This window comes from Artibeus jamaicensis, unplaced genomic scaffold (genome assembly GCF_021234435.1).
Source record: "Artibeus jamaicensis isolate MK-2021 breed Jamaican fruit bat unplaced genomic scaffold, CSHL_Jam_final contig_482, whole genome shotgun sequence".
In the NCBI taxonomy this organism is placed as follows: Eukaryota; Metazoa; Chordata; class Mammalia; order Chiroptera; family Phyllostomidae; genus Artibeus; species Artibeus jamaicensis.
Window position 1 is genome coordinate 6064781 of NW_026521857.1, and position 24792 is coordinate 6089572.

The 24792-nt window shown below is 41.4% G+C and overlaps 1 protein-coding gene across 8 annotated transcripts in view; it reads right to left on the reverse strand.

The window, feature by feature from the left end:
- The window catches only part of ATXN1 (ataxin 1), a 386007-nt gene that overhangs the window by 282548 nt on the left and 78667 nt on the right, over positions 1–24792 (reverse strand). For 6 of the 8 annotated variants that reach the window (XM_053668256.1, XM_053668255.1, XM_053668257.1 and 3 more), the window contains one exon: positions 10517–10642. The exons of 1 other annotated variant lie outside the window; for it this stretch is intronic. The gene's annotated coding sequence lies outside the window, so the exon portion shown is untranslated. Of the gene's footprint in view, positions 1–10516; positions 10643–14159; positions 14237–24792 lie in introns of those variants that run through there. One more of the 8 variants, XM_053668263.1, reaches the window with a different exon arrangement.

The window sequence follows — 24792 nt, forward strand, 5'->3', positions numbered from 1 at the left end:
ATTCCTGTCCCATTAACTTTCGGGAAGTAGATTAGACCCTTCTGGGCTTTCTTTCCTAAGGCTCTTAGATCTCCAGGGTGCCAGTCAAGTGCAGCTTAGACCAGCAGCAGCAGCAACTGCTGGAATAGGAATCTGAAAATAACATTCGCTCCGACACACCAACTCACTACTTTTAATTGTGGCTCATTAAAGATGTAAACAGAAGAAGTATGTTCACCTCTCCTACAGTCCCACTGCTGCAGTTAAAATTACCATGCTTCTGCTTCCGCGCAGAAAGGAATGCTTCTGCTTTGCGTGGGATCACCACAAGTAAAGAGCTATGATTCACTGGTTTTCCAACAGCAGACATCACATTTCTGCCTGTTGTCGGACACAGGCAGGTAGACAGAATGATTCACTCAGAAACCAACCGGAAGAAGAGTAAAACGCAAGTCAGTCAAAAGGTGGTATCTACAAATTTCTGAACTCTTCCAGGAGGCATTACAGAAATGCAAGCCTGTTTGCAGAAACTCTGCAAGGAATTCAGGCCCAATGCAAGCTAAAGCTGAAGTGAGGGAGAAGCAGCTCCAAGAGGGAGCATGAATGTGCCCACCAGGAGTTTGGGTGTTTGTCTGGCAAGTGTTGCTTTCCTCAGTTACTATGAGCACACTTTTCTATATCTTCTGTTCACACATATTATTTATTACAAAACCTAATTTCTTAGGTTAGAATGCATATTAGATCTTACTGATAATGTTGATACAATGAAGTATTAAAAATTAAATGCTTTACATACACACACCAAAAAAAAAAGTACACTTGAAACACTGTGTTAAAATTAAGGGCCAGCCAAAAAAAGGACAAAGACTGTAGGATTGCAGGTACATGTGGTACCTAAAAAAGGCAAACTCAGACTTGGCGTGTAGAGAGTACCAGGAGCTGGGAGAGGGAGGGAGGAGGTAGCAGCGTTGATGGTTCTGTTTGAGAATACGAAAGAGCTCTGGGAAAGAACGGCACTGACGGTTGCACAACACTGGGAATGTACTTAATGCCACAGAGTTAGACACTTAGAAATGGTTAAAGTGGTAAATTTTTCATTATATATATTCACCACAATTGAATACACATATATACTTAAGAATCACGCTAAGGGCATTTTCAAAGTGATGTGATGGCTTGATGGCTGGGTCCTCAGGACAAAGTGCTGCCGGCTCAGTGACCCTCCCAGGGCAGCATCGGGTAAGGGAAGGGGTGAGACCTACGTGGACACTCAGCATGAAAGCAGAGAGAACCGAGTTTGTTCCTGCAAAGCAGATATGGCTTCAGGGGAGCTAGGCCTCTGAAAATCAGCATCAGCATAGGTGCCAGATATTTACGAGTCCCGATTTACATGCATTAAGCAGATCTGATATTTTGGAGAATAGTACTGCACATCAATGTCGGAGAGCAGATAACCCCTCTAAAATTTGTCAGGTTAATAAATACAGATTGGGGTTGAATTTACATAAAATGTGCTTTTGGGTTCACTGGTTATGTGGCCTTTGAGAGCTGGAACTGAACTTCCCCTTTCACTATATGTCATTCCAAATTCCAGGCAGCACTTGGAAGCAAAAGCGCTCTGCCTGTTGCTAAGTGATTTTTAGTATAATAAATTTGGTTTCAATCAGGTAGAAGAAGCAAAGTGCTTACCTTAAATATCTAGGATTCTTGCAACGTACTCACTCCCAAACTCTATTTTACTGTGAAGAGCAAGTTCACTCTGCTCTTGTAAGTGGCTAAGTTGATGGGCTCCTAGAATGGCCACCTGCCAGCAGTGTCATTTAGAAGGATGCTGATGGTGAGTACAGTTGAAAATAATTTCTTTCCCAGCAACCTCTACAAAGTAGATTAGGTCCTTGTGGAGCTTTAGTTTCTCTGAAAGCAACCAAGTGCTAGTAAAGTGGTCTTAAACCAGTGGCAAAGAACCACCCTACTGGAGACTGTAAATCAGAAGTGGTCTGATAGTTCGCTAAGACTTAGGGGGTCAGGGAGTCCAGGGTGTGAATACTAGCTTTACTCCTATAAATTGTGTAATATTCTTCAGCACCAATAACCTCATCCATTATAATAATGTATAATATGAATGTAAAAATCATACTCTTTAAGATTTTTTTGTGAGGATCAGATGAGATGAAAACTGTGCAGGCACAAAGGAGTTAGTTTGACTATTATTAGATGAATTAATTAGTTTCCTCTTTAAAAAGAAAAATGTACAAAAAGTCTCTCCCAAGTTGTGTCAAAAGAAGCTTTTAAAATAGACTCTGCCTGTATTCACGGAGGACCGACCTTGCTGAAGGTGCCGTGCGCTCCTCCTGAGGAACTGAAGGGCGCGTGGCGTGTCTTCAATCTCGGAGAACGCCGAGTCTAACAGAGGGACCGGTAAATCGCTGCCGGGTCGGATCATGACCTCTCCCATCCTAAAACCTTCAAGGGCTCCCTGACTCTTAAGCAAAACTTCCAACCCTTAGTGTGGGATTAGTTCAGTTGCTTTCATCTATAAAATGGGAATAACTACTACCTATTACAAGGAGCTATCATCAGAGCTAATTTATGTAAAGCACCAATCATAGAATCTGGTGAAGGCTGCTACTCAATTAACAGTTCAAGTTAATTTTTATTATCCTTATTATCAGTAAAGTGACTTGTCTTTTCTCCTGATCTCATATTACTCCATCTCACAAACCTTATGAAATGCTACGGAGTGATGTGGTGTGTAATGTGTCCAAGACGGTCATCCCTCAATACATGCTGTTGACTGGCCAATTTGTTCATCCATTAATCTAACAATGGTTCAACTTTTATCTTGATTTTATAGGCAAGAAGACTGAAGGTTGGGCAAAGAATATCATGCAAGAAAAATTGGCAAACCTCAAACTGAAATTCTCTGTTCTGACTTAGAGACTCTAACTAAAACATTCCCAAACCAGTCCACAGCACTCCTCAGGCACACGGTGCCCTCTCACCTTTCTTCACCCGCCCCCCTGTCCGGGACCCTCGGCCCATCCTCACCCGCAGTGCCTCCTCCAAGTCGTCCCCCCCCCACCGCTCCCTCCTCCGTGCTCCCACAGCGTTTCCTCCCCTCCCCTAGTTGAGTTCACTCACATGCTTCACCTTCCCTGAGTGTGAAATCATATATTCAGTTTGAAGAAAGCCACTAAGAATAAAGGCTGGAAAATTTTATTACAACTAACTGTCTAAGTGAATGCCATGAAAGTGACAAGATAATAACAGCTAACAGTTCTTTAAAAGCTTTACATGCATTAACTCACTTAGTATTTATGACTTTGATATATGCTATTTCATTTTGCCCATTTCATGGGTGGACAAACTGAGACACAAAGAGGTTAAGTAACTTCCTCAAATTGCACAAGTGTCAGATACTATTAGGTAAGGGCTTTGCATTCAAACCTGGGAAGTTTGCCTAAAGAACCTATGCTCTTAAACATGGCATTATACTGTTTCCCAAAAGCGTTATGTAGCAATTCATTATATACAACTAAAAAAATCTATGACAAATATAACCAGTTTTCTCAGGGCTGGTTTTCAAAACTTTGAAATCCACTAAGGTATTCTGTTCTGAATTTAGATCCTTAAAGTCTCACAAAAAGTTGTCTTCTCCTTTGCAGCCTTCCTAACTGAGGTTCCTCCGCTTTCAGACACTTCTGCTTATGCTAACCAACGCTAGACAGCCTTAGCTAGGCTCCTGCCAGGGTATCACTGCACAGACCCATATTGGTGATCTGCAGAGAGCAGTTGAAGATAAGCATCTACTACACCGAGAAGCACCTGAAGCAGTAATGAAAACGGCAGTAGTCTATTGCCTTCTTGGGTTTTTGTCACTGGATGTTCAGGATGCTTTCAAGTGCTGGCTCTCACAAAAGAGCAATTCAACAGCCGGTATCTCCTGGTAAACGAACTTCAGTAGTAACCAGAAAAGTTTGCCGCCCCATTGATGGTGCGACAGAGAATAACTAAAGAAGAACTGCAAATCTGCACTGACTCACCTGAGCCACAGTAGATTTCTTATCTTCTAAACAGCCAACGTGTCAGGCTTATAAATGAATGCAATGCTCAGTACAAAAAAATAAGAAATTCAGCAAAGGTTCTTCACTGTGCAAAACAAAGGTCAACTTATATGAAATGCTAAAAAAAAAAGTGATGTGATATATAATGTTTCCAAGACAGTAATCAATCAATACATGTTGTATGACTAACAAATTTGTTAATTCATTAACCTAACAATGGTTCAACTTTTATCTTGATTTTATAGGCAAGAAAACTGAAGGTTGGGTAAAGAATATCATGCAAGAAATTGCAAATCACAAGTTGAAATTCTCTGTCCCAACTTACTGACTCTAACTAAAACATTAATGGGAAAAGTATCATACATAAAGAATATATAAGAGAATATATAGTATCAAATGATATGCACTTAATGTCAAAATATTGTCTCAAAAGATGTATAACATGCCCCGCACACTGATCACCACAGAATCCCATTCTGAATTCCCAGTTCACAAATGCAAATGACAACACTTTTTAGTGGGAGTCCTACCATGTGATATTAAAAAACATCCTACTCCTCCCTTTGAAAAGGAAATTTTGAAGATACCAAATTAATTTTAGAGATGACTTTTCATTTTATTTAAGCCAAGATAGTTTTCCTCCTTTGCTATTTTAACTAAATAGAATTCTTAGAAATGAAAAAAAATAGCAGTAAGTATATTTCTAGATGAGAATAGCCTTTCAGAATTGAAAATGTTGCATCGATCCTTTAATGTTATCCAGTCTTGACTTTTTAAATTTCCTTAAGAAAAAATACCACATATTCATATTATGTTGCCAGCACTGGATGTATCATTTCTTTAGATTTCTGATTTGGCTGACATGATTTTTCCACGACATAACAGAGTTTAAAAAGCAATTTCTAGTAATTTCACAAATGTGACTACTGAGAAGTTGAAGTGATTCCACCTGACAGAATTTCCGAATACTAAAGAATCACTCTTGAAGTTTAGTTGAAATGGTCTGACTCTGAATCCAACTATTTTTATAAAAATTGCTTAAACAAAAAAATCTCCTTTTTGTAATATTTATGACAGTAATTAACACTAAGCTTATCTGAAAAAAATTTCAGTCTTACCGGAAGCATTACTTGTATATTTCTAAATGAGCTCTTTCTTTTCTTCTTATCATGCATAAGAATAAATATTTATTAAGCTGTGTTATGTGCAGAAATGGGATTAATACTTGTAACACATACTTTACAATAAACCAGCTTCCACCCTCATGAATCTTCCACAAAAATACCTACATAGACAAAAAATATCAACATATAGTGCTAAAACAGAAAGGGCATTTCCTTTAGGCATCGTTGAATGAGGGAGTCACTTTGTAGAGAAACGGAATTTCATGCAGAAGAATCAACATGAAGAAAGGTATGGTTATTAAAATACACAGTATGTGCAGGAAGAAAAGACGTGTTGTGTGGAGACATGGGAGGGGCGGGAGGTGAGATTTCAATGGTAAGCGGATAATGAATTCAGGGTCTTGAATGCGACCAGGCAATGAAGATTACATCAGACATCACAGAGAAGGGAAATCTAACTAAATCCTTTCCATTTTTCCTTTCACTTCATCTTCCTCATTCATGACTATGGAAAATACCAATTGTGTATTATAATTTTTTTAAAAGAAGTACTAATTACTCTAATACTACAAACATCTTCGTTTTTGCTTTATTTACTTCTAGCCATTGTTGACAGGCACACATTTCCACTGTCGCTTTGTACTCGATGTATACATGCAATTTTGAAGTCTGGGTTTTACACTAAGCATTGTATTAGAAACACTTTTCCATACCTCCATGTGCTAAGAAGGTTTTCAGGAATTGGTAATAATTCAACCACACCCTTCCTTTAGGAAAATAATTCTCAAGACAGTAGGATGACTGGAACACAGGAAGGAAAGGCGTCAAGCAAGCAGCTTCTTTTGAAAGTGGCTGCACTAGTCCAAGAAAGTGATCTAATGGACTGAAACAGAACAAGGGCAAGGGGTGGAAGAAGAGTGAGTAGAAAAAAGTATTTGACAGGTAAAACCACAACATGGGGTCAGGGGACCAACTACACAGGAAAAGAAGATGGTGTCCGGCTGATCCCATTTCTGTAAATAAGGGACCTGGAAAGGGAGACAGGAGAGTGACAGCGTAAAGCTGGCCCCAAGTTCAAGGCACCTATATGATAACCAACTAAAGCCTTTCTGGGGGGCGGGGGAGTTGGAAGCCGGTGATCTTAACTCAGAAGAGAAAGAGAGAGCAAGTTAGTCCCTAGAGCAGAACTGGTAACGATGCAGTGATGTAATGATGCCTTAGGGGACAGCATGTTCAGTAGCCAACACTGGTGAGTTTCTTTCAGTTTTCACTCAGTGTACAAAAGCAGTGGCGTAATTCTAATTTACTTTGATGCACAGTGATCACCTCCCTTCAAAGAGCTCAAGTTGTCGCCAAGGAAAGGTACCTTCCAAGTAAATCAACATCTGTTTTGATGATGCCTGTTCTAAGACAATGAGCTGCATTTCCTGAGCCAGTGTGGTTTTACTCACAGTTACACCAAACCGCACAGCTCCTCTGAAGGACTGATGCAATTATTAGCCCGTGATAGCATCAGCAAGAAGAGCGAGTTATAACGCATTTCACAGAAGGCAATGCTCGGTGCCGCTTTACGGAAGACAGGCTCAGGTACGTGATAGGCATCTGACTCCTCTAAGCTAGAAAGCACTTAAAGAGCTTTCTAATGATGGTCTTCCTGGAAAATACAGGACTGGCTCTTTTCTCATTCATATCTGCCTTCCAAAAACAGTGCCAATGATTTTGGTGACTATTAGAAAACCCTGCAGTTCTCAAGGATGCCTCATGGTAAACAGCACCAGGGACAATATTTCTAACCAGACAAATGCTCTCTTAGAGCCGATTTTTCTCTCTGCCAACCACGGATGGCTACTTCTAAGAAAACATTCCATACACGGCTAAAGACCTCCAGAAAAGCAATGCCAGCATCTGGTATTTTGCTAAAATTATGTGCTTTCTAATTTCTTTAATTTTGTCCCTCGTTATTCCTCTACCTTAAAGCCTTAACAAAGCCTCAAAGACACATATCAATAACTGTACCCAAGGGAGGTGGTATTAGCTGGGGTACAGTGGGGAGGAGTGGGGGGCGAAATGCAGACACCCGTAATGGAACAACAATAAAAAAAGTAAAAGAAACAACTGTACCTTTCTCTCCCACAGCGGCTAGCCCGGGCACCTGCCTCCTGCGTCACACACAGCCCTCTGCCCACCCACCTGACTGGAAAAAGCCATGCAGAGGAAAACCTAGTCAGGACTCCATGAAGCACATACTAAAAAGCCTCTTTTGCCCTTAAACACTGCCCTGAGAACTGTGCAATTTTTCCTTCCCATAGCTGAGAACATAAGGAAAAGCTCATCCCCAATTCATTCAGTTACACCTTTCTGCTACCTCCGATGGTCAAAATTCGATACAGACCCAGAAAATGCTTTCCTGTCACTGAATAAATGTGCTTTTCACCTCACACTTGATTGAGGATCGGCACAGCTGCTCTAAGTAAAACTGTTGAGAAGCACGAGTCAAAAAAAAGTCGCAAAAATAAGGTCAAATGCATTTGGCCATGGTTACCTCCAAAGCTGATAAACTGCAGGATTACCCCACTTGGTCCTTTATAGGCTGGCTAGGTTTCTGTGAGTTCTTCTCTTTGCTTTCTACCTTGAACTAACTGTCGTATCTACTACCAGGGCTGCGCCCACCAGCAAGAGCATTCAGGAGTTGCACCAGAGGCAGCAACGCCCTGCAAATCTGCCAGGCTTGCCCTTGGTGGAGGAGGGGGGAGGGAGCCACGTGTCACCACTGCAGCCTGCTAACATCAGGGTCAAATCCTGAATCTGCCACTGCCCCATGGGTGCTTTGATGTGTGCCCGGTGCAGCTTAACTTTATCCCTTTCTGCAATGGAACCGCTCGGCTGCCACCAAAATTGACCACCTGTGAACCCTAACAGCTGAAAGAAGTATCATTCAAACGATCCGCCAAGGGCAGCAGGTGTGGCTTTGGGAGCCAAGGATAGAGCTTCTAGGTTACCACAGCGCTGCCCCCACCCTCAGATCTGTCTCCTGTCCTGCTGCTCCAGACAAGCTCTCGTACCTGCTCTTCCTGCTCTATGGGCCTTAGGCATGGACTGCGCCATTGTTGAAGACAGTTGTCAAAGAGAACGAGACATGAAAGAGTCTTGGACCTGGGGTAACAGCACATATTTAGACAAGATGGGGTTTTTAAGGGTTCAGAGAATATGCTGGCTCCACATCTAAATGAAAGGTGAGACAACTGAAGAGTGAATACAACCACCATGGTTAGATGCTGCTCAGATCAACAAGGAAGTATTTCCTAGGCACCTAGAACGTGCTGAGACCTAGGCCCAATGCTGTGGGTGGGGAGGCAATGAGGAGGGTGAAGAAGCAGACTCAGACAGTTGTTAAGCAAACCTCAGTGTGCAGAAGAGATATCTGTGGTCGGTAAGTTTCTTGGGCTCAACATCCCCGGTGACTGACTCATCAAGCCCGGTGCTGCTGAATCTGCAACTTTAATACATACACCCAGGTGATTCTGATCAAGAGGACCTGGAGCGAGACCACTTTTGAGAAACACCAGGCAATGATCAGATTCCTGCCCTCCAGCCGTCTGCAACCCAGACAAAGTGATGCCAACCACCCATAAAGCAATGCAGAGCCATATACCCTTTTATGATGCCGGCTCCATACGTTATGGGAGTTCATCAGGAAAGGGGGGGCAGTGAAGTCTTGAGCATTCAGGAAAGACTTTGCGAACGAGAGGCAGGCTTAGTGGACAGAGAGAACCTGGATAGGCAGAGACAGCCTCCTGCAATCATCTTACCAGACCTCCTGACTCGGTGTGACAGGGTGACTACACCGTACAGCGTAAGGGAAGATGAAGACACCGGAGAGAAGCCCACTATGAACAGGCAGAGAGGCTCCAGGCGTTGACTGCAAGGAGGATAGTGTTACCAGGAGGATCAGAAAACTGGCATTTCCAGATAACACCATTTGCATTTTCATTCTGCCACATTCATGTGGTTTCCTGCACTTCATAATTTAACATTTGTAAGAGAAAAAAATGCTGTTATGAAACCCAAATAATGCAGCACTCTGAGGCAAACAGCCCACTGCTAACAAGAGTGACATCTGAGCATCATTTAAAGTGCCATTCACAGCACTGCTTCAGAAAATGGATGTTTAGTAAGAAAGGAAAATAAGTGATGATCAGTGTAAGACAAGGTTTGGGGCTCTATGGGGCTCACGGTCTGGCAGGTAACCCCTAACACAGTGAGAGCAAACACAGAAGGAAAAAGGTCACCGATAGAAAAAGAAAGGGCAGTAATTCAAAATAAGCCCATCTCATATATATAAATACTATATTCATATCACACTGCTACAAGGAACAGGTGATCGACAACACAGTGCAAGGCCTGCTTGACCAAAGGGCTGGCTCATAAGACCGGTGCCAGCAGGCCAAAGGGACTCCAGCTGCCTGACCCTTTCCTCCATGCTGGGTAATTGAATAAGCCCTTCTGCAAATGACCACCAGCCAGGGGCACGCAAGAAACTCTGTTGAGCAAAAATCAAATTCATTATTTAATGACTTTCACTAGAGTGGACTGTTGAATTTTAAATTTGCGTATGACCATGGTGATAGAGGCATGTCCTGGTGTTTTTAGAGGTGACTCATTCCAAGAGGATGAGTAAGTTGTCTGAGGTCACCAGAATAGGTGGGCAGAATTGGACTTCCATCTGAGGACTTTTGTTTCCAAAAAATACAATGAGCTAGGCCGACAAAGCTTTCTTGGAAGTCCACATTATTGTGCTGTGCAGTGTAGAATTGTTTATTTATAGTTTGGAACATGTAAATTTCACTCCAAAGCAAGACTTTCATTCTGGGTACCGCGTTTTGTTAAAAGGGACTCAATAAACATTTGCTGAATAGGACTCAGAAACTCTCAGTTTGTGCCTCTCACCTTTGCCCACCCCGATACTTCACTACCCGATCACCAACGCGCCACCAGATCGAACTTGCTGCCCCTTGCAGGATGAATACCTCAGGCTCTCAGCTCAAACCAAGTATCTAGAAATGTAGTTAGTTGTTTGTGTGCTTAGTTGTTTGGGTGTTTTTTCTCTTTTTGGTCTTTTTCTAATGACAAATGCATCCTACTCAGATCCTATTATCCTGCACAAGTGAGAAACAAATGCAACTAAGTAAATTTAGTGGCTCTCCATCACTAGAGCAACGTTTTCTCTAACATCCTATTGCCTGGTTTGTAGAGAAATAGCCACTCGCTTGAATAAGATGTCCTGGGGCACCAAATAAATGACTGACGAAATTTAAGGCTAATGAATGCCCGGTCCCTCAGATGACTTACCCCAAACCACTTGTGTTTCAAGACCACTCGTGCAGGCTGAAGTCCACACTTTCTCTCTTCCTCATGGTCTGTAGCAGCACTACTTCGGAGGCCTCAAAATAAACTCTTTCATTTTGCCCCAATATGCTGCAGTAAGACAAAACAAAACACCAAGTCAGAATGAAAATGCCACTTTAGGCAGCCAGTTGATATTCAGGGGGAAATCCCTGGCTTTTGTCAGATGTATATTTTATAACCTCAAACAAGCGTGGTAATTACCAGAATGAAGCTATTGCACAAGTGGTCTACAGATGGTACCCTAAGTACCGGTCAGGGGCACGGAGAAGAGACAGAGCCACATCGGGGTAGGTACTGCCCCTAGAAAATGATAATGCACACCAGTGCCAACGTGCTTGCAAAAGTTCAAGTTAACCACTTGAAATAAATAATAGATTCATTATGTTTAAATAATAGAAGACACTGAAATGCAGTTTACTGATGGTAGAAAGTAGAGAAAGTTTCAATTCAAATTAAGATCCATCTGATTCTGCCCATTAAACTCAAATTAACTGAACTATTACAAATATTTTTAAATAAAGCGCTATTGGGATTGGACAAAACAAACAAAGTACACAAGAGGAGAAATTTTCCATTTTGCACAACAAACAAGTAATTGATGGGTTTTCATTCTGACTCTTGATAAATCTTGAGGAAGACCTTCTCCACCCAACTGTAAAGCAGCATTTACTTAACACGCTGACTTGGAAACAAAGGGTTAAAATCTGCATGCCTCTTCACCCCTACTCGAAGCAGCTGAGAAAGCCTACACATCAGAGCTGTGTGTGACAAGTTCTGTGTGTGACAAGGACTGCTCTGAGGAGTTCTCTTCTGCCTTGTGAGCTTAAAAAACGCTCACTTGTCGCTGGGGCTGTTCTAGATTCTTCTGATGCCTAGTCAAATCCACTCCACTGTTTGTTTTTTGACAACGGCCATTTGAGAGCCTGGAAAAGGTCTTCAAAAGATGCTTGCATCCTCTTTTTAGCCTATTTTGAGCTCTTCCTCATCTATTTAGAAAGCGCATCAGAAGGCTGTTACCCAGCACTGTAACTACGGGACTGCTTCCTATTCATAACTCTAAGCTCTGCAACCATCTCCAAGGTCAGGAGGCAGTCACCAAAGATCGCATCCTCAGATGACAAAGCTGTAACACAGGGTATGCTTTTATGCCTCGCTAGGTTGCTGTGAGAATAACCAATTCCTTGAAATGCTACTGAAGCTTCTACTTTATATAATACTCAACAAGTTTTAGAAGGCCTTTGAGGGGTTGTCTCTATCCGTGGTTAAGTTCATGTCAGCACTTCAAACTTTTGAGGAGGAGAAAGCTGCTTTTGGTTAATGTTTAAACAAGTGAGTTGAGATTAAGGCCATTACATTTTCAGTCTGGCTGGAAGAGCAACTGCTTGAAAATGGCAGTCTTTTTTTGTTCCTTGATGCTATCAATACCCACCGAAAGTGGGGGGAGGGGCTTATAACGATTTTATTAGTTGTCTGAGCACTTCTCATGAAAAGTAGCTCAGCTCCCGCTCAAATGTGTAACAGTAACATATTGATAGAATCAAAATCAGCCAGGAAGTTCAAAGCACGATAAACTGTCTTTAGTTTGCCATTTTGGTAAAAACAGAATTTGGAGAGTGGAGGAGGATTTAAGCAAGCCCACTATGACTTATTGGCTGGTATCAATCTTGTTTTACTAAAAATAAGTAGCTACATTTCTCTTCTATGTTACCTGTTATTTTGGTATTCTAGAATAGGAAGGGTCTTTGTCATCTAGTCCAAAATTCTTCTGCAAATAAAGCTGCTGGCCCAGAGGGGTTGATGGGCCTCTTGAAGTCACACAGCAAATTAATCTGTGCCTTGACTAGACTCTGGGTTTAATCACTTATGCTCAGTGACTCTTACTGAACATAATGTCATTGAACAGAATGGAAGGTGTCGTTGGTCTGAGAAGTTAACCAGAAGCACAATACTTCTGCATCATATTGAAAACTCTTTATCTCTTCTTCTGTTTTGTTTTTGCCCTAAAGAAAGAAATTCATCTTTGGATTATATTCTTGTCACCAAGTGGAGCAAAATCTATCTGGGAGAGGCAGAATGGCTCCATTTTTAGCTCAGGGCCCTTCACTGGCTGCCAAAGTTTGATGCCCAGAGGAGCGAGGCTTACACTATTTGTGGAGGAGGAAAAAAAATAAGAACTCATCTAAGTGACAAGATTTTCCATTCTAATGCCTGTAGAGATGAAGGACTTGGAAGTGATTCATTTTGTGATTTGTAGCTGACCCTCAATGACACATAGTTCCACAAAAATGAGACAACGTTTTATCAAACGGAAACCACTGAAAATTCTACACACCTCATTTTAGGCAAGAATTTCAATATACTTCCCTTCTTCGGCAAAGTTTTCAGCAGCAGTGCTCAGAACCAACAAAACGAACTGGCTTGAGTTCACTTTCCTTCGCCTACCCATTCTTGTCTGCCAGTCGAAGCTATAAATAGAGATAAGACCAAAGGTCCAGAAAGGAGACGAGAGCACCAGGGGCCTGCTGCATTGGCAGATGGGCCTGAACACTGGAAGTTAACCATATAAGCAAGGATGTCACGCCAGATGATATCCTTACAGGGTTTTTACATTTTATAAGCATTTCTGTGACAGCCTTCTGAACAGTTATAAGCAGCAGCAGCAGCAGCAGCAAAGTACAGTATATCAGCATATGTCAGAAACAATGGATTAAAAATCGTGAGATTTTCTGTTTCAGTTTTAGTTTTAGATCTGACTGGGTTTTTAAATATAAGTCACAATCTACTAAGAAGAATTAGTTCTTTATCTCTCAAATAAAGGGACGGAAAATATTTCCCATAATTGACGATTATAAAATTCAAATTGTTTTTATATATATTTTAGTATATCACATCAAATAAAATCCATAAAAACACCACTGCATCTTATGTGATCCATTAAGTATATCTTTACTCTAAAATCCAACAGCAGGCAGAGGCTGCCCAGGACAAGATGAACGGGCTCCAGAGCCCCACCCCAGTGAGGGAGGAGTGTTCTACTCAACACACAGTGCTGAGCAGACCAGCTCCTCATTCGGAAGATTCAGATCGCTATCTTATCCAATTCAGAAAGTAAATTCTTGACAAATTAAATAAATAAACATGTGAATATGTATTTATGCCACCATACACATTATTTATTATACTGCGTATATACATCACTTTATACAAAATACAGAAAAATAATTTTATGATCATGAAAGATATTTTAAACCGTTGTAAAGACTCTGGCTTTTTACTCTTAAGTAAAATGAGCAGACTCTAAGCAATTTTGAATGGAGTAGTAGAATAACCTGCCTGGCGTTTAGGGGATCGCTTTGCCTGCTGAGTGAAGAATGGCCCTGGACAAGGTTGAAAACAGAGCCCATCACGATTTTGCAAAAAACGTGGTCAAAAGTGGTGACACCAGGGGAAAGAGGTAGTGAGAGCTGGGTAAGATGCTGGATGCATTTTCAAAGTTAAGTTGACAAGTGGTGAAGAGAAAGAAGAGCATTAAAACTATGCCTCCACGTTTTTGATGCTATCATCTCTAAAAAGGATTGCCACTCACCAAGTTGGAGAAGACTAGGGGAGAAGTAAGTATCTGGGAGCTCCATTTTTCCATGTTAAGTTTAAGATGCCTGTTGCACATCCTACAGAGATATCAAATAGGTGGGTGTAGGTTTGGAGTCCACAGACACATGGGTAGTAGATGTAAGTTAAAGCAGGAGTTGTCAGAGGCAGCCTCCAAGATGGCTCCCAGTGACCCCACCTCTTGGTATTCATGCCCTAATGTAGTCCTCTCTCCTTGAGTGCATACTGAAGTTCATGACTTGCATCTAGCAAACAGGGTACAGCAAAGGCAATGAGATGTCATTGCCAAGACTGGATTACAAAAAGACTGTGGCTTCCATCGTGGGTTCCCTCTTGCATTTTCTTCTGGATTAGTCACTGTGAGGGGAGCTGACGACCAGGCTGTGAGGGGCCCCCTCGGTCTGCTAGTTTCCATGTGAGTGAGCTTGGCCGTCCTTCAGACGTGTTTGACCACAGCCTCACAAAAGGCCTGGAGCCAGAGACACCCACGCAAGTGCACCCTGACGCCTACTCACAGAAACTGTGAGATGATAAATATTTGTTGTTTTAAGTCATCAAGTTTTGGGGATAACCTGTTACAAGTCAATAGGTAACCAATACAGTTACAATATGCAAGGCACTGTTCAAGGAATTTTACGTGACTTTTTTACAGTTGGAAAAACTGGGTCACAAAAAGTTACATAACCTCCCAATACCACACACATGCGGTAGAAGTGGGAATCCAACTCAGGCTCTTAACAACTCCACGGCAAGACCCCTCTAAGAATAAGCTTCTCTCCTACTTCACATGTGCATACCTAGAATTTGACTTCCCACTGTAGAAAGGGCTCATACCATACCGTTTATACAAATAGTGGCCCAGGTGCATCTTTACCAAACTTCTTAACTTGCCATGTAGCTCTACAATTCTTCTATTTTTGATAGCCTGAATATACTGCAATCTATATTTGAAGGTCAAAGAAGATGGAAAAGTGGACTCTAGCAGTCTGGTTCCCTCATTTCAGTCTGGCTAACCTGGCTGACTAACTATGCTCCGATACTGACTGACCTTTTGCACATGTAAAGAATTCTCCTTAAAGTCACTCAGTGGTTTAAAAAAAAAACAAGATACTGAGGAAGATAGCCACAGTAATTTCTGCTTGAATTTTTTAAATGATAAAGGAAAAGAAATTTTTAGTTGGCAATAGAAAGTCACCAAGGAGTCAAACAATATTTAATTTTTAAGTAGGAACTGGCATGACCAGAACATTAAAAAGCAAATGTTTTTGAACTATCTAAAATACAATGATCATTGTCCCTTTAATTATTGTAACAAATTTAAATTTTCACCATTCTTTGCCTGACAGAGACACACTAAACACAGAAGACGACAGAAGTGACCTCTGCACTTCCACCTCGAGACGACTTGAGAAGGCCATTGTTGTCAGGAAGGAACTGGCGGTGATTACTTTATGACTGTATTTTGCAGGAAGGTAAGGCCCACCAAGCAGCACTCGGGAACAAGTCCTTCATCCATCCACTCAGTGGAATGCTTCTGCTGTACTTGTTTGGATAATGCCCACAACCAATGGAAACCAAAGGACTGGAAAGAATCATTAAAAATAAAAAGATACAACAAAATCCACTGCCATTTATAAAGCTTTCTGTTGCAAAAAGTGACTGTGTTTTAAAAAGGCATATGATGCATCGCCGAAGGTATTTTTTGCCATTTAAAAATACCAAACAGTAGTAATAGCTCCAACGCCAGGCTGTTAGGACTTAACCTGCAATTTCGGCAACTAGTGTGGGATGGGATCACTTTGTTTCATGACACAAGGAGCAGATGCTACTCATTAACACACAAAAATGTCTAAAACAGAGTTTTCAAAACATGAGTTTGGAAACATAAGTAAAAACAGCTTTGAAGATTATAAGCAAAATAGTATATGATGAAATATGAGTGGTTTTCTTTTTTAAAAAAGAGGTAGGTCAGCTGGTAAACATTTATGGGCCATCCTCTACATAAAGCATGAATTTGAAAAAAGTGCCTGCTAAACCTGGCTTTTTATTTTTGAAAAATAGGAAGAAAGTAACATCTATCACATGTGTGTTAGCTAGTGTGTTCCATCGGGTGCTACGGTCCACTGTGGAACATTATGTTATGCTAAAAATAAAAGGAAGGTTTAAAAGGTAGAAATAAATATAGGAAACATTTTTAAGGGCCTTTGATGTATGAATATGTATCGCAAATCTCTAAGAGGGAAAAAGAGTATGCATTTTGGCCCAAAATATACTTGATCACAGAACACTCTTCCAAAGAAATAAGCAACCAGTAGACATGCATCAACCAGAATGTACCCTTATAAACAATCCACTAAGCCAGAGGGTCCCCAGGTTTTCCATCCCACGTTCTCTTCACCCACCTAAAATGCACTGAGGACCCCAAAGAACTTTTAGTTAGGTAGACTATCTTTACCAATATCTACTGTATCCGAAATGAGAATTTAAAAATATGTATAATTCATTTCATACGAATAATAATTAAATCCACTGCATGTTATCAATACATAAAATGGCATCTCCCTCTGAAAAAAATGACTACATTTTTCAAAACAAAAAGGTTAGTGAAAAGAAGGACACATTTAAATTTTCACAAATCTCTTTCATACCTGGCTTAATGGAAAACAGTTAAGTTCTCAAATGTGTCTCTAAATTCAACTTGCTGTTGTTATATGCTGTCTGAAGTATAGGGAGAAAGTGTGGACTTCATTCTCAACTAAGAGTGGGGATTCTTTCATATTGCACCCAAAGTTGACAAGTGGTAGTTTCTTAAAAGACAGGGCCATTTGGAATCTGAAACATATCAATAAGCTCTTTGTAATCTTTTATATTAAAATTCTTTGGTTTATCTTGCAATTTGGACGGATTTTGTTAACAGCAAGTACAGGTCATCTGGAAAATAATACTAGTTCACTGAATTATGCATATCTTCCAAATAAAGACACATTTCATCATACGTCATCGCACATCATTTAACCTCTGAAAAACTGCACTTGTGAGAGAATGGGAATGAAACAGGTAAATAATGTCTCAGTACTGCCATAAAAATAATTTTGACCTTGCAACCCACCCCTCGCCCGCCCAAAGAGTCTTGGGAGTCCTCAGAGTAAGAACTGCCAACACAGCAGACTCTCCGAGTTCTACAGACCCCTCCCAGCAGTAAGAGCACAAAACTGAGTTTCCTTCTTGCCCTTGGCTGATCCCAGTCTAGCTGGCCCAAGCTCTCCAGCGACCTTTGGGTTCAACCCGACAAGGGCTGTTTACCCAGGCTGCCCATGGCCATGATACAAACCGTGAAGGGACAGCAGCACAGAGTTAGCTATGAAGAAAAGGTTTGTTTGCTTGGATTCTACCAGGTAAGAATCTGTGAAAGGTATATGTTTTAGACTTCCTTAGCAAACTCTTTCTTCCAACCTAGGCTTTAATAATCTAGTAAGGGTCTAACTGAAGACAAGAGCTTCATAAGTATGCTGACACAGATTCAAAAAAGCCTATTTCATGAAATCAGTTAATGAAGTAACTATATAATTATAAACCACTATTTAAAAACTAGAGAGAACTACTAAACAACACTGGTTAACTTTGGTATTAATGTACATATGCAATAGTATATTATTGACAGTTAATATTTGAGTATTAAATGGTCAAATTACATTATCTCCTTGAGCCTTAGAACCAACCATCCCAGAAGGTGGACACTTTCATTAAACTATTTTTAATAAATGAAGAAATGGAGGTGGATGAAACTTGATAACATACTCATGTGACACTCATTACCTACAGTCCCACGTCCCGCTCAAGTGTTCTATATATTTCTGCTTTCAACTTGAATGCTACAACCTGACATGGAGCCTTCTAATGAATATTATAAGGTCTGGGACCCACAGACTACAGGATAGAGGAGAAACTAGCTCATTCTACTGGCATCATAACTACTCTTTGAAAAATTATGCTACATACTTCGTGTCAACCAGTAGAGTCTAATGTCAAGTGATAATAACAACAATCCTAATACTTTTTCAAACTCATCAGGTATTTCAGTCTCTTAGGAAACTCCCCTTTCTCTCAGACAAACAAAATAAACTGGAGGCCGTGCCCTGGCCAGAGACATGGCTAAGAGCGAACCTGCTTTATTTACCACACCAAACACCGGTGCCAAAGTTGAGAAATGAGGGCCACCTTAATGGCTCATACCTAATCACTGTAACAAACTCTTAGCTTAAACGTTGGCTTCCCACGTGTAAGCTCCATCCCTGGATTTGCAGAACCACGCAGACTGTGGCCTTCCTCTGACACTTAACAGCCTGATCTTAACCTTCTTTGCATACAGCATTCTTGGTGGAAATTTCAACAACCACAAAGGTGGGGAAAAGGGCGTGTCACGTATTGACTTCTTAGTCATATTTCCTGACGTTGCCATTCTAGTATATTTAAAATATTTACTTATGGCAACACTTAAGTAATTATAGTTTATGAAGCACTGTTCTCTTTTTCTGTCTTGGTAGACCCCTCAGTGTGCCTCACCACAAAAGAAAGTTCTCTGAATCACTGTCATAACTTAGGGAAAGGCTGGTGTTCTTGGTTGGTGAATGCCAAACTTCTCCCATTGCTCCTAAAATCTGAAGTGAGCCATCTGAGGCTGGCAACGTTTTACAAACTGCCTCTTCTATTATGCACTAGGACAACTCCATACCAGCACTGCCCTTTTGCTCTCATCCATTTTCACATCGGTGTGGCCCACACGCACCTGCTCTCACTTCCAAGTACCTGACACCCCAGACCACCCACATGAAGCTTAAGGTGCCACAAGCTAAGACCTCAACCAAGAATGGGTAAGCTAAAGGATCGTGGAAAGCAGTGGAGCAATGCTAGGTGATAAGAGACCTTGGAGTCCCATTGCTTTAATGGATCCACTAAGCCTGATAGATCCACTAAACTTGATGGATCACATTCCATCAAGAACGTGATGTTCTTGGTATTCTGACATCACTGAGTTGCCCAAACCGGAAACACCGGAACCAATACACCTCTGCATTCCCCCTTACTCCACAAGTCAGCTGGTTCCCAATCCCATCCCGTCTAATTGCTGGTTGTTCTACTTGAATCCTTTCCCTTCCACCCTCCAGCACTACTGCCTCTACTCTCACCCACCTCTCCTGCCTCCCCACCTAGATGCCAGAAAGTTCTCTCAACCCATCAGTCAACTCTCCGGACGGCCACCAGAGCTGTCTCCAGAAAACACAGATCCCATGACTCCACTCCCTGAACCAAAACCGTGGATGACTACGGGACAGTCTCCAAACTGTCAGTGAAGAGGAAGGGGGATGGGAAAAACCCTGGTAAATTACAGTCAGAGATCCCACTAGCCTTCCTTCCCTTGTTGCTGTCAATGGGCAAGAAAGAAGAGAGCTGGAGAAAATAGATGTGAAGAATTATGAAAAGGACCGGGAACAAACACTTCATTCACAGATTTCCGAGTTTACTTGGCTCATCTGTATTTTGGGTCAGTTTTTTAAAAAACTCAATATGACTTCTAATCATTAAAAACAATCCTAGAAGCATGTCCTCTTATGCACTGCCAAGTTGCATTGATGCATTTCATTACTGCTTGAGAGGCCACATATTAAAAGCACTACTAGAAGTCAAGCTAAAGAAAATAAAATGATTTGGGATATTTTTTAAAGCACTTACTAAAACAGAAACAAATGTTATTTTTAATCTCTGGCTCACTGTAAACTGACAAGATATGAATATGAATTTTACCAAGTAATGCGTAATAGCTGCTTCTGCTCACCACAGCCACACACCAACCACTCCATGTTGAATTTCAACCATTCCATGTGGAACATGCCATCTAGATTACAAACCATCCCCATCCAAGCGGATTTACTCTGGCTAGTTTTTGATAGGACATCCAAAAAAGCTTAAACGTAGTTTTATAAAAGTCATCACAAAGTTTTAAGTTCCTAAATAAGTGAGGGACAATATCTAAGAAACTAAGCAGATAATCTAATTGCCTGCATATTAACCCGGTCACCACCATACTTATTGAATATATGCTTTGGTAATAAATTCTGCCAGCCGTGTGTCTGGAGTAAAGTGCCTGATACGGACCCTCCTGCCCTCGGAGGGTCCAAGGGCAGAAGGGTCCTCGTGCCTCCCAGGAAGGGGGAGCGCACACAAACGCCGCAGCTCGCAGTGAAGCGGGAGCAGGAAAAGCGCTGAGGGGCGCCGGCGGGAGGGCGTCATGGCAGATGCCACAGAGAAGGTGGGTAGGAATTCTGACTCTTGAGTTTCTATTCCTAGAATGGAAGTCCCAGGAAAAGACCAAATTAGTCAGTTTGCTTCTAGAGTTACTATGTATTGAGCAAATTTGAGGTGTTAAGAAATTCATCAGTGTTACCTCTGAGCTTCCAAACAAACCTGTAATGATAGTCTGGTTAGAGCTGATTTCAAAAGGACTCAGAGAGTCAGTAACGTTTCCAACAGGCATTAGCTTCTGCTGAACAACTGTCAGCCAAAGCCGTCTCCACATCTACACGACAATTACCTAATCACACGGAGGAGATGACAATCTCAACAGGAACAATCAAGGCTCAGAATCATCATGTATTTTGAGTGAGTACAGCTTAATACAACAAGGATTAGGATATGCCAAAAATAAATCGCTTTCCCCCAAATTTCACTGGAATGACAAGATTGTCAAAAACATAATATACTTATTTATTCTGTCCTCTAATATCAGTATTATGCAATGGTTTAATTTTACACTAGATTATTAAAATATGTCTTTATTTAAAACATTTAAAAATATGTCTTTATTTCTCAAAGTCTGATCCATGAACATTTTATGTTGACTGCATCAGAGGAAAGTGCTCGTTAAACTTGAAAGCCCTGAGCCCTGACCACTTAGGGCCCAGGAATCTGAATTTTCAACAAGCCGTCGCCGTACTCCAATTGCATAGTAAGTAGTTGCACATTCAAATTTTTGAATCCTTTGTCTGGAGTTTCCTCCCCCTTGTTTTCTCTTTTATTGGAATGTGTCTTTGCCAATTTTAACAATTACTTTTAACATCCTTCAAATGTTTTTGGTGTCACGCTGTATTAACTGAAAAAAAAAACTGCTTCTAAAACACTGAAACTGTACCACTGAAAACAGAAATATTTCAAACCAATTTGACTACCCTTCTTTTTTCTTTCAGCACAGCTCAAGTCAGTGAAAAGCAGTGCTGGTAAATGTGTGGGCTTCTATGGCAGGCAGAATAATCCTCCACCCCAAAAATGTCCACACCCTAATACCCATAACCTGGAAAAGAGGATTTCACTCGTGTGATTCAATCAAAAGCCTTGAGATGGGAAGACTGTACCGGTGAGGCCATTGTAACCAAAGAGCGGAGGACGGAGGCTCGAGAACAGTGTCAAAGGGAGATGTGACCATGGGGGGAAGGTACAGGGAGGCGCAACGCTGCTGGCTATGACAGTGGAGGAAGAGGGTCACAAGCCACGGAGTGCTAGTGGCCTCTAGGAAGTGCCCAGTGGACTCCAGGCAGTGGTATGGATTTCCCCCTGGAGTCCCCATAAGAATTGCAACTCTGCTGACACCTTGATTTCAGCATGGTGAGGCCTATGTTGGATATCTGACCTACAGAATTGGAAGAGAATAAATTTGAGTTTTAAGTCACCAGGTTTGTGGTAATTTATTACAGCAGCAATAAGAAACTAATACAGGTTCTACGAAGAAAAAACTCAATTCACCTTTAACACAAAGGCCCCGGTGCACATACTTTTCAGTCTTCCCAGGCACATGCAGACAGGATCCCAAATATTCGTTTCAATGCAAATGGGACATGGCTTGAATGGTTAATTTTCAAGCAACACTCTCCTTATTCTGCTCTTTCCACTCAGATCTGCAGCTTACCTTCTCATCTGCCACCAACACAGAGTGGATTATCACTTTGGAAACTACAGGGTTTCTCAACTCTAGCACTACTGACATCTTGGACCATATAATTCCTCTGTTGTGGGGACCATTCTGTGCATTGTAGGACTCTTAGCACCTACCTGGTCTCTACCCAGTATAAGCCAGTAGCAGTCACTTCCTCTCCTGCCGTGACAACCAGCGCTGCCTCCAGACACTGCCAAATATCCTCCACAGGTGGGCAAAATGGCCTGGGCTGAGACCCACCCATCTGACACATTCATCAGTTTCCCTAGCAATCAACATGCTGCTCTCTCCTTAAGTTCCTCCATAGAGGGAGAAGCCTGGGACATGTGTGTATATACAAGTATGCTCTTACATTGCATCTGGTCTTACTCAAACTAGGTGCCCGTGAACTTAGTATGTTTGGCATTTTAAAACAGCTCTAAGTCAAAACTCAACCACAGGTTCTTTTTTTAACAGCCCTGCTACACTGATTCCCAGCCACAAGCAACAGAAACACAGCCTTTCCACAGTGACCCACAACCTAACCCTGCCAAGGAGCTTACAATCCATTCTGCCGCTGAGCAGTCTAGAGCTTGCAATTTAACTGTTACCAAGATCTTTCTAAAGCTGTCTGCGATCTTATTACCTGGGCGTCATTACTAAAAATCCTTTCAATCAGGTTTAACACAGTGTGTACCAAATGTGCCGATGATCAGCTGAAAGCCTGACTCTGATAACGGAACTGATGTTTTAGAATCAGATGCGGGGGACACAGCCACTGTCCTGGAATAAGAAATCAGTCTACTAGAAAAACGATCATTCCCCCAACAAGTTATCACTAAAAAAATGCCTTAAAGATATTAAAGAATCCTGTTTTATGGAGTTCTTAAGTCTGCTCAAACCCTGCCATTCAATCTCAAAACAAGAGTATATGGCAACATAGCTCCTGCTTTTACTAAAATCTTAAAACTACAGCTTCCAAGATTGGATATTAAATTCATAAGATCACAACTTGTCTCATCAAAGGCTACAGCTGAACTGAGGCCTATGCAGTCTCTGGACGAAGGCGGTTGTCCAGGTTGCAGAGAGGGCGGTTTCACAGGATGCCCTTCCAGACAGGTTGGTGTACGCGTCCCTGGCAACTACAAGGAACTCGTGACTTTTTAACAGATTTATTGAGTAGAGTAATCCATATTAGTTAATACTAAGACTTTAGAATTTTGCATTTTCTTTCAGAGGCCTTTCTCCAAGTGCACAGTACTCTAAGAAAGTCTGAAAACTGCATCACAGAACTCTTAAGATCTAAGGGCCCAGGTTCATCACACTCATTAGGGATCCCACTCTCTTTCCTTCTTTCAGGTATTTTATAATTACATCAGCAAGAGGGAGTCCTCATATGATGATACAGGCCCTGTGGTGGTCAGCTCTGATGGTCACACACACGTATCTTCTCTTTTACCTTTTGAAAAGGTGTTACATACTGTTGACTTGTTCTGAAGAACTGAAATTCAAGCATTCCTGACAAGTGGCACATGTGAGGAGGAAAGAGAAGGCATAGGGTCCTCATGGGGAAATGGAGATCAACCTTATAATGCTGTTTAAAATTGGGGTGCAGGGCACTGCCAGGGAAGAGGACAGGGTGGGGCTGGGGGGAACAGAAACTTGGATGTCATTATACACTGACTGCACTCTGTGAAAACGCCAAGTTTGGAAGGACAGCATTATGTATGAAAACATCAAGACAAGTGACAGCATGGAGCCTGGGTCTTCAACCAGCGAGCCACCCTCGTCGGGCTAGTCCTGACACCACCACAGCAGTAAGGCAGCAACGGTCGGTGAGTGTGCCATGTGATGAAAACATACACAAGCTAAGATTTCTGAAGGATTATTTCCTAACCTACACTCACCCCTTATATATGGCTAGCCGAGAAGAGCCAGGGAATGCTCTTAAATGGATTGAGTTACAGGTTTTAAGTCCCTGCCAGACTTAATATCCCATAACTATAACTTTTTAGTTTGAAAGTTACTCAGGTATAGAACACACTTATATAAAAATAATGTGTAAAGCAGCTCCTCATTTTCAAACCTACAATTACTAGCATATGAATCCAACTCTTGTATGGTCTTAGCACTGGATTTATATGCCCTTTTAGCTATTAGGAAAATGGAAACATCTTATTCATTCACCATGTGCTGAGTGCCTACTTTGTGCTAGGCACAAATGAAGATACATATGAATAAAACATGGTCCTGGCCCTCTCAATCTCATCGTGGGATAAAAGACAGACAGTGGCAAAGAGTGTGCCCTGTCTATACAAGAGGAAAGCAGCACAATGGCAGAATGGATTATTTTTCTATTAAAAATATATAACGTTGGGTTTCCTACCCTGATTTCCAACTCACAAATGATATTTTCTGTTGTGGATTGCTTGTGGTGACCAAAGAATTTCAGGATGATTCTCTTGGGTTGGAAATATCTCCATAACAGATTTCACTCAAAAAATTGGCCTCTCCTCTGGAACATTCAGCTGACAAAGAAAAGTTTTACACCAGCATCAATAATTGATTTGCCTCTATTCCATCATGAGATCTGGAATAGCTGTTCATTTTCTCCTGTGTTCACTGTATACTCTACAATATTGTGAAC